Source organism: Amblyomma mixtum, chromosome 10 (genome assembly GCF_055824585.1).
Source record: "Amblyomma mixtum isolate Tamu chromosome 10, ASM5582458v1, whole genome shotgun sequence".
Classification (NCBI taxonomy): domain Eukaryota; kingdom Metazoa; phylum Arthropoda; class Arachnida; order Ixodida; family Ixodidae; genus Amblyomma; species Amblyomma mixtum.
Window position 1 is genome coordinate 157,640,606 of NC_143021.1, and position 11,514 is coordinate 157,652,119.

Below are 11,514 nucleotides of genomic sequence, written 5' to 3' on the forward strand. Positions count from 1 at the left end.
CAAAATTTTCGCGGTCGTAGGGAATTTTTCGGTAATCCGGACGAAAATTGTCGGAGCCGAAATGAGGCGCGTCCGCTCGAGACGCGGCCGGCGATCGCTCCCCTCGTCAGCGCGATCCAGACCCTTACAAGGGAACGGGTAGCGCCGGTGCTCCTCCTTGTAGTAATCGGTGATTTGTTTGAATGTAATGGCCAGATTGTCTGATTGGGAGTACCCTTCCAAGGACAGGGAGATAGCCCGGGGAGAGAGTGCGCGTCAGCACTCAACACGTTCGGAGAATTCTTAAAAACATCGACTTATTGCCGTGTGTGGCCCATTTCCCTAATTAAATCGGATTAACGTCCGGCTCCCGCCTTTTTTTTTTAATTCTCCCCGTACGGTAGCCGGAATTGACCAGCGCGTGGAGTGCCTTTCAGCCAGCTCCGTCGAGGCTTGCCGCTCTGCTATAGGTGGAAGGAAGGAAGGGAAAACTTTATTTTCCCTTATGGTTTTTCCTGCGGTTTGGGGGCATCTTCAGAGACGTCTTGGTTCTACCCCCAGGTGCCTTCTCTGTCGAAGTCATCCGCCTCTAATCAGTGGTCTGTTGCCCTCAGTCCAGGGCTCCGCTGGCCACTGCCGCCTGTTTAGCTCGCTGTACCAGACGTTGTTGGTCTTCACATAGGTCGCTGGACAGCAGTCTCTCCCACTGCTCCGCACTCGGGTTTTGTATTTTGGGGACCACGTCTATGTTTCGGCAGGCCCATGTGATGTGGTATATAATAGATTCTTGGTCGCACCAGGGACATTTGTCCGCGAATATCGTAGGGTGCATTTTGTTTAGTGTATGTAGGTTTGGGAAACAGCCTGTTTGTAATTGTCTCCAAGTGACAGCTTCCTCTCTGCTGAGAGATTTGTGCGGTGGGGGATACCGCATTCTTCTGCCTCTATAGTTTTGTAGTATGGCCGAGTATTCCCTGGGTGCTGGCGCGAGTTCCGCGGTCTCGTCGGATGCTCGGAAAGTCATGTATCCTCGAGCTATCCTGTCGGCCTCTAGGTTCCCTGCCGCCCCCGTGTGCCCCGGTACCCACACAATTTTGTGTGGGATCTTGTCGTTTGGTTCTTCCTGGTTTTTAATTTTGTCGCTCGCTGCGAGGAGTATACGCAGCGCGTGACGACCTATCCTGCCATTCATGTAATTTTGGCAGGCTGTTTGAGAGTGCGTGAGTATTGTTAGCGACCACCCGGTTCTATAGCCCTTCGCCACAGCTAAAGCAACAGCTACTTCCTAGGACTCTGCAGCTGTGCAGCCTCGGAGAGACGCGCTGATCATTTCGCGTAAAGACGAATCGACAACCGCCGCCACAGCGATTTTGGTGTCTCCTCCTCTCCAAGATGCGTCTGCATACACGGTCGTGGCTTGAGGAGCGTATGTTTTTTCGATGAATTCTGCCCTCGCTTCTCTTCCGCCTCGATGGAGGTTGGGATCTATGTTTTTTTGGTATTGGCGCTACCTTAAGGGTCTTGCGAAGCTCGACGGCCATCGTTGCCGTCCTCGACATTTCTCGCATCTGCTCGCGGTATCCGAGCCTCTGCAGGAGCGCTCTTCCAGTCGTTGTTTGCCACAGCCTGAATTTTTGCGACTCAAGCTGCGCCTCTCGTAGCTCCTCAAAGGTGTTATGTAATCCCAGGGCCATGAGTTTTTCTGTAGACGTGTTGCGTGGTAGTCGGAGCGCTGTCTTATACGCTTTGCGTAGCAGGGCATCCGCTTGTTGTATTTCGCTTTTGTTGAGGCACTGGTAGGGTAGGCTGTACGTGATTCGACTAACTACTAGGCTTCTGACTAGTTTTAGTGTGTCCTCTTCACGCATACCATGTCGCCTGTTGGTGATCATGCTTGCGACTTGTAGCGTTGTTGCTTTCAGTAGGGTAAAAGTGTGAGTACTGCGCTGGTTGGATTGAACCCACATGCCCAAAATTCTTATTGTTGTCTTTTCGGGTATGGGCGTCCCTTCTAGGTAGACGTTGAGTTTTAGGTTCTCGTTGGTTGGGACGGTCCGGTTTTGCTTGCCTCTCCAGACTCTCAGCAGTTCCGATTTCTCCGTCGAGCATGCGAGTCCTCTTTCGGCGAGGTATTGCTCTACACAAGAGGCCGCTTGCTGTAGCCTTTCTTCCTTCTCTCCGAGACAGCCCGTGTTTGTCCATATTGTTTTATCGTCAGCATACATTGCATGTCTGATGCCTTCGATGTTCTCTAGTATTCGAGCTAGGCCTATCATAGCTATGTTGAAGAGTAGGGGTGAGATAACTGACCCTTGGGGTGTTCCCTTGTTTGGAGTGCGAATTTTGTCCGATCGAAGGTCTCCTATGCCGATGGTGGCAGTTCTATCGGAGAGGAAGGCTTTGACGAAGCCGTGGATTCTGCGTCCGCAATCCACGTTGCCTAGGCTAGTAAGGATCGCTTTGTGGCTGCCGTTATCGAATGCCCCCTTGATGTCCAGTGCCATTATGACATTTCCTCCCGTCCGAGGTACGTTTCGCAGGACATCTTGTATTTGAAGGAGAACGTCCTGCGTCGAGAGCTTCGCTCTGAAGCCGAACATGGTATGTGGTACCCAGTCGTTATCTTCCATGTAATTTTGCAGTCTTAAAGTTACAACCCGTTCGTAAAGCTTGCCAAGGCACGACGTGAGGATATGGGCCTGAGGTTTTCAATTTGTAGCTTTTTACCAGGTCTAGGTATCATTATTACTTCGGCGTGTTTCCAATCTTCGGGAACCGTCTCCGCCTCCCAATGTTTGTTCAGAAAGCTGACGAGCTCTTGAATGAGGTCATCGCTCAGGTTGCGGATTAGGGCGTTGTCGATTCTGTCTGCTCCGGCTGCCGTGTTTCTGGTGGTGTTTCTTATGGCCGCGTAAACCTCTTCCACAGTTATGGGGCGGTCGAGTTTCTCGTTTTCGGCTCCTCGATACGTTCCTTGGTATCGCGGAGGGTTGTGATCGCCGAAACATTTTTCTCATGCCTTCTCCAGTAGGGCGATGTCTGATCCCTCGAAGGAGTGGATGAACCTGTGGATGGCTTTATTGTTTTCTGATTTTATTTTGGTCGGATCGATTAGTGCTCTTAAGAGATTCCAGGTTCTGGCCGTGCCTAGCGTTCCCCTAAGCGAGTCGCTGAGTTGTTCCCCATTTTGTTTCGCGAGTTGCATCGCGTATTCTTCCCCCTTTGCCGTAATTTCTGCTATCTTTAGTTTTAGTTTCCTGTTGTGTTTTTGCTTCCGCCATCTTTTGGTGAGACTGCGTCTCGCTTCCCATAGTCTGAGGATGTGGGCGTCTACTTCGGGCGTTGCTGTCGTTCTCCTTAGACTTTTTGTGCATCGTTGTCGTGTTTCTCTCAGCATGCCGCTCCATTCCTCCAGTGATTGTATATCGCCTTCAGATTTGTTGCAAGCCCCGCGAAACGCGTTCCAGTCAGTGATTTTCGCCTGTCCAATCTGGCGTCTTATGGTGTCGGATGCTATTCGTGTCCGGAGAATAAAGTGATCGCTGCCTAGATTTTCCATCATCTTTTCCCACTGTGACTCCCTGCTCTTCCTTACGAAGGTGAGGTTCAGGCATGTGTCCGTGCTCACGCTATTCCCAATTCTCGTGGGGGTCGCAGGATCTGTGATTAGACTGCAGCCAAAGTATTCCGCTACTCTACTAATGTTCTTCCCTTGATGTCTTGTTTCTAGTATCCCCAACTCCTGTCCATGGCGTTGAAATCTCCTACGATGATGAGTGCATTATTGAGTAATCCGTAGTAATACGCCAAAACAAATACACTGCGCGTATTTTTATTTCTTCGGGTTTGTTTTGCGGCTATATTATCTGCGAATGAAACTATTTATTCACGGAAACCTAAAAAACAAAATAAAGCAAAGCCTCCGCGGAGCTGACTGAAAAGCACTCCACGCGTTGGTCGACTCCGCCCACCGTACGGGGAGAATGAAAAAAATAAACACGGGAGCCGGACGTTAATCCGATTTAATTAGGGAAATCGGACACTCAGGGCAATAAGTCGAAGTTTCTAAGAATGGTCGGAACGCGTAGATCGAGTTCCCGCGTCTTCACTGCACCTTTAAGGCTCAAAATGTATGCAGAATACTTTGCAATAAGCCAAATTTGTCAACATGCCAGTGCTATTACCAAGCTGAAGCGCACTAAGTGAAAGAAAAATCAAGCACAAAAATAAAGGAAGGGTTTAAAAAGATGCCCAGTCACGTCAGGTACACATTCCGAACGGCTTATTCGCGCACAAAAAATGCTAACAAGAGCACAGGTATTTCCTAGTGGTATTTCATGTGTATTGTTCACGAACTGTGAAACAAAGCACTTACTTTTTAATGAGTATCTCTAGTTGTATGCACACATTATTATCTGAAACAAGAACTAAACCGAGTATTGAAAGCATTATAAAAGATAAGAGATGGAATTCTTTGTTTTTTCTTAGCAGCTACTTCTGAATCAAATATCGCAAATTTTTTTACCTTCAAATATGGGACCTTTCTGCAGTTTTTATTTATTTATTTATTTATTAACAATACTGGCGAGTCGCGTGTCTCCAAGCAGGAGTGAGCACAAAAAATTATATACAATAAAAGTTACACCCCACAATACGCATCAACTACATCACATCAGGGCATGAACATACGCAAATGAAATCGGACACAGGAGTACAAGAACATGACATACGCATTTTCTTCAAATTTGCAATAAATGCATCAACACTAGGGCTATCAACAATATGTTTCGGCAATTTATTCCATTCGCTTATGGTTCTAGAAAAAAAATGAAAATTTAAACGTGTTAATCAGAGCGGCATACTGTAATCAATTTAACATTATCAAAACGGGGCTTGCGTACGATGTGTTAGCGGTAATGAAATTGATTGTTCGTTAGGATCTGTTTATTGTACATTAGGTATAGGTACCTTAATCGATATTCACTGCATCTGGATTTAAGTGTGTCAAGGCCGACATACCTGATCATTTCTGTCGGGCTGTCAGTTCTTTTATATTTGTTGCAAATAAATCTAGCCGCGGTCATTTGGACTTTTTCTAACCTGGCTATGTTACCAATATGATGTTACCAATATGATGATCTCATCTATTGCAAAACTGCCAATTTGAGCCCTGAAAGTGGTGATGTTCTCCCTCTACGATTCTTCATCCGGCAGCGCAGTAGAACGCATAACATCAATTCCCAGCAAGCTACATGACGGCTCCATCTTTCTTTCTGGATGTTTCAGCTATCCTGCCATCAAGTGGCCTCTACTATCAGACCTTCTGAAATCATCATCGAGCCAAGCAAACCAATTATTTGATTAACTTCTAAATTTTAACCTACGTCAATAATAACGTGTCCTACTACAGGAGATAATAAACTGCATCTTTTACTATCATCTCACTGAAATCATTAAAAGGGAAAACATTAACAATTAACATGCAGAAAACCAAAATCATATTCAACAGCCTAGCAAGGGAACAGCAGTTCGCAATTGGTAGCGAGGTGCTGGAAGTAGTTTACCAATATCCTTCAGGAGAAAATATATAACAGCTGTATCTTACCGGTACTCACCTATGGGGCAGAAACTTGGAGGCTAACAAAGGAGGTTCAGCTTAAGTTAAGGACAACGCAGCGAGCTATGGAAAGAAAAATGGTAGGTGTAACGTTAAGAGATCGGAATCGGATGGTATGGGTGAGGGAACAAACGCGGGTTAATGACATCCTAGTTGAAATCAAGAGGAAGAAATGGGCTTGGGCAGGGCATGTAATGCGAAGGAAAGATAACCACTGGTCCTTAAGGGTAAAAAAGTGGATTCAAAGCGACGGCAAGCGTAGCTAGGGGCGGCAGAAAGTTAGGTGGACGGATGAGATTAAGAAGTTTGCGGGGATACGGTGGCCGCAACTGGCAAATGACAGGGTTAATTGGAAAGATATGGGAGAGGCCTCTGCCCTGCAGTGGCCGTAGTCAGACTGATGATGATGATGATGACGATATCATGTGTATTGTTGCCCATCAAAAGGGGATTATGCCCAAAAGGTGATCACTGATTATAAAAGGGTCAGCTTTGGCACAAGATGCGGGAGGTTGGGCTATCTGTTACAGCCGACATTGTCGCTTCGACGGACGCGGTTGTTGCGACGCACGCCTTCTCTTTCGATCTTTCTTCTCGCATCTTTCAACTCTCTTCCATATGCACGTAGCAGCGAGTGTGGCTCAGTCCGAGCCAGTGGGCAGGCCCGTGCACTTTCCCTTTCATCCTTCCTTCAGTCGCAACAACAACAACAACAACAACAATTGACCGAAACCTTGAACACATTTAAATGAACTTTATTCATTCGCGGCTGGATTTCTCAACATCAGAAGGAAAGTATAAAGAATCCAATGCTAAGTCCGCCAACTTCACACAGTCTCAACATCCTTATCAACCGTAATTTAAACAACGAATCGTCTTAAATACCTCCTTAGGAAGAAAAAACCCAATGCAGAAATAGGAGGACATGGTGGCCGCAGCAGGCAAACGACTGGGTTCATTGGAGAAACATGGGAGAGGCCTTTGCCCTGCAGTGGGCATAGTCAAGCTGATGATGATGAAATGCTAACGTGCCAAGAAATTCTGCACAAGCGCGTTTTTCCAACAGGAAGTTGAGTACGAACCGAATTTTCGCGCTCATCGTAGAATTGTATCAGAGCAAATCAATATACTGGCTGATCCTTACTCGGGACACTTGCAGATATGTGCTTTTATTGTCAAATACGCATCCCATTGGATTTCTGTGGCAGTCTGAACAACTCGTTACGAGGCCACGACAAACTCTAAAAGCAGGACATTGATCGGCATCTGAAAATTAGACCCTCCCCACCGATATGTTTATAGCACTCTACAGTTGTCTCACAGTTAATGTAATGCCCTCGAAATCGGAACTTGACTATTTAACAGTTCCTGGCCATGGGAGTGGTATCGCCTTAATATAACTAAATATTTCAAATAAATCAAAGCCCTAAAGCAACTGTTTTTATCTGATCTATTATCAATATCAGTCAAACCCTAGGAAATTCTGCAAGTTCTCTTCCAGTAAAATCAAAATAATGCGATGACAAGCAGCTCGAGGCTAATAATTTGCGAAAATTATTAAAGGAAATTTTTATCTACTAACATTGATATCGCTCCTGTTTCTGACGTATCGCTGACTGCAATGCCAGAAATAAAAATTAATGCTGGTTGCGACCAAATAAACACCAAACTCTAAAATAATGCTTTTGTAAGGCCAAGCAACCTGGTGGGAGTTTTTCTGCCAGCAATAATGACACAGTACTTCGCTATTGAAACAGGCAAAAATCATTCCCATTTACTGTACAGGCGACCGATCCAAAACCGCCCACTACCGATCCATTTTACTCTCCAGCGTCCCGCCCAAAATCCTCGTACATGTAATAGCAACATATTTAGTCACCCATCTTTAATCTGTGAGGTTCTCTGCACACTTCAGCATAATTACCAGAATTCAAGCCAGCGCCCTGCCAGTGCGGTTCGAACCCGACCCTGCCGGCCGCGTTTCGATGGAGGCGGAACTCAAACAGCACCCATGTGCTGCTCGACGTCAGTGCACGTTAAAGATCCCCAGGTAATTGAAATTACTCCGGAGACCTGCACTACGGCACCTCTTTCTCTCTTTCTTCTTTTACTCCCACCTTCCTCCCCTTCCCTTACGGCGCAATTCAGGTGTCCGCCGAGATGTATGAGAGAGTTACTGCTTCATTTCCTTTCCTCAAAAACCAATTTTCAAATTTCGCCCAGCAAGCGCCGCTAAGCCCAGAGGCCTATCACACACCCTTGTGCAGCCACTCGGTCACTCTCTTTGAATCTTACGTCACAGAACGCGCTATTTTTGAACCACGCCGTGGCAGCCCATGAGAAACGCCGCTTGTCGAATTCACCCACGATATCCTCGAATACATGGGCGACGACTCAAAAACAGATGCCATATTTCTCAATTATTCTAAGGCCTTTGACCGTGTTCCGCGTAATCACCTACTTCCCAGACTTTCCACACTTCGAATCCCGCAAACATTACCACTCTGATGATGATGATACCAGCTTTATTTTCCACCAGATAAGGAGGCCCCCTAGTCCCCGTCCCTGTCACGCAGACCTGGGTGATGGGGGTCGGGACCTCCGCGGTTAGAAGCAGGCAAAGAGGTCTTGACTCCTCGCGGCTTCTTCTGCTAGGCGGATAGCTTGTTGCTGTGGAGCAGGGGCTCTCTCCGCAGCAGGGCTTCCCAGGCTTCTCTTCAAATTATATTTGCTTGAGCCCCTGGGGAGCTAGCGCATTCCCAGATTATGTGGTCGAGGGTCCCTCTCGCCCCAAAGTGCTTGCACTAATCGTTTCATTTCTCATCTCTCTGAACATGATATGCCGAGACCGGGGGTTCACCTGTAAACGAGCTCTCCTCCAACAGCTTCTGCAACACAGAGATCGCCGAGAAATACTTGCCTTCCAAGAGGCGGGGTCTTGTCCATGACAAGACATGCGAACACCCGCACAACATACCTGGGAGGCTCGTCTACGCACCTCTACCCTGGACGACCAACGAGCCCTCATCGGTCTCGCTCTATAGGCTGCCAGATTCTAAGGAGTCTTGGCCGATCCCTAGATCTGGGCTTTCGGCCCCTTGATTGTTTTAATAAATGTTTACCACCCAACCAAACGGGTTTGCGCTGTTCCCAGCTTGGAGGCGCCGCCATGCGATTGCCTGCCTATTGTTTAGACTTTTATCCGTGGGTGGCACCAGTCCCCTCTGTAACCTATAATTTTCAACAATCTCCGCATAATTTTGCAGACGCTCGTCCATGCTCCGGCAGTCGGGCGACTCCACCGCTACTCGGAACTAGAGAGCTCGGGTCGTTGCCAGGAACGGACACGTGTGCGGGAGTACAAACTAGGCTAATTTTTTAGTTTAGCCGTCCACTGTCCAGAATCCTTGCCGCTTCCGGCGAGATCCTACACTTTCCAGAACTATAGATGGCTGTTTTTCTATCGCTAATTATAAATTTGGCTTCCGTTCCAATGCAAGCGAGCGGCCATGGTGCCCCCGTATCGGCAGCCACCACTAGAAGCCGCAACACGGATACATTACTACTCTGGCTGTATACTGACGTAACATCTGGTGTCCTATGGCTCAGAGTTATCACCGCTGTTGCTCTTCTTCTACACAAATGACCTCCCAACAAAAACAGTATAGAAATTCCGACTTTCGTGGGCGACTGCGACGTTTATAACGTCATTGGTAATCGTGAATACAGCATTGCTTTACAAAATGACATGAAACAATTGCAGCACGGTGTTAAAATGGTGCATGCCGCCTAACCTTATCAAGCGCTCAAGCATCCAACGTTTTAGCGAGGCAAACTGAGACATAATGAAGCCCCTTGATTTTGGAAGAGCGCATTTTTTTTTCTTCTAAATACGCGCCCTTCTCACGTGGCGCAAAATAGCAAATATGGCGATTTTCGTAGCGTATATGGCAATCTGTCTCCCATGTGCTCCAGAGCTCTAGGTGATGTTAATCTTTAGAGCAATTAAGGCGATCATTCGACCGTCACGACTGCGCGCAACTCTACACCGATTCCGAGATCTAATGCCAACTGAACAGCGAGTCACAGAAAAGATGCCTTTTAGAGATAGATTTAACTTGTCACAGGCTAAATTGTTATCATATAATGCTGCGTTCTAAATAACATCAGAATCTTTAACTACATAGTTTATAAGATAGTATGAATCTTTTCGTGAGGCTAACTTAGTCACGGAATGGCTACATCATTTCTGATCACCCAGAAATTTTAAGCCAAGCCCGTTGGCCAGGCTCACTTCTGCACTAGTCAAAAAAGTTAAAGAAAAACTAAAAATTAAAACTCTCTTTCAACCAGCCGTGAAATTTTAATTGGCCAGGCAATAAAGCCGTGCCGTGTGCATCACTCCGAGGAAACAAGCTTAAAATTTTCGGTCTGAAAATTAAAAAACGTAAAACGCGCATTAAAGAAAATTTCCAGGGAACTTGGCAGTCACTGTCGTGGTTCTGAAACTTCACTCGTGAAACGACACCTTTACCTAAAGAAAGGCAACCTTTACCTCGCTCGATTACAAAATAACAGCGTCATAAACAGTATTTCGGCGAAAATGCAGCGCTAGGCTAAGTCCAGATTTAGCGGAGCCTCAGTCTGCCGCGAAATATTGAAGAACATAAATCAGTAAAGTAAATCGTTTTCAATAACATAGCACGAAAAAAATGGCTCTGGCTTAGCTAAGGTCTTAGCCTGGATAAGCTTAGCCTGTGGCTGTGGATAAGTTAGCCTGGATAACCGAAAAGCTATCGCTGCTTTTCAGCCAACTCCCAAGCTACCACTTCTGGATCGGTGTTTCTGCGCCGTCCGACTGTTGCTTCTTCTTCTCCTTCCATGGCGAGTGTCTGCGCCTGTTCTATGGGAAAGCGCGCCTTAAATACTCCTCCTTTGAAATGTGCACTGCACACGGCTTCGGCGAAGGGTCATACGGTGGCGAGGATGGCCGCCTCTTCTATGGCCGCCGCCGTCGCTCACGCGTTCTCGCAGCGCCTTGCGAAAGAACCTTCTCCTCTTGGGACGGCGGCGGCGACCGCGCGGCAGCGGCGAAGGGTAAAACTGTGGTGAGGAGAAGCGGCCACGCTCAGACGACGGAGTCAAGCGCGCAGCGGCGACGACGGCTGCGGCAGCAGCGGCCACCTGCGCTCCGCGTGACGTCGCTTGGTTTCGCGCATGCGCAGCTGTGGCTAAAATTGATCACGGCGCACGCCAGACCCGGTGCTGACGAGCCTAAAGAAACTTTTCGCTTCAAAAAAGCACCAACTTTGGCGCGCTCACGAGTGCAAGCGAACGCATCAGGCCTCCGAGCGTTGCGATGGCCTTCCAAGCGTGCCGTGCGCAGCGCGCACAGCCGGCGACCTTGGTTGATCGAGGAGGAAAGCGCGACAGTGGAGAAGAGGTCGCTAGTTTCAATCACGGTTTCAATCTTAAGGGGTTTTGAGCCATACTAAAGCCCCTCAATTAAGCAAAGATAAAGAAAAGCTTAGAACTTTCCGGCTCTCCTTCTCTCCTAGTGCGCCCCCCCGGATAATAGAGCCTCCCATTGGCCAAGGTGCCGCGCTCACCGGTTAGCGCGCGCTTTTTGGCTGAGCAGCCATGGAGAAAAAACGTTTTTTGTTGCGAAAGCAACACTATTGATAATGAGTCGATCCCTGTCTTTACAATGTGAGCAGCCGTTCTTCAGGTGTAAGTCGTGTTTTTTTTTTCGAAGGATTTGGTGTGACGCGCGAGCGACTGCAGTCTTTCTTCGCAGTTCATGGCGTTTGGCATGGCTGTAGATGGATTCGTTCACTCGCGGGCTACGAAAGCGCCATGCTTCTCATCGTCTTAGCCCCGCCGCTCACGCTGATGGCTCTGCTAGGTTCTGCGGGTGT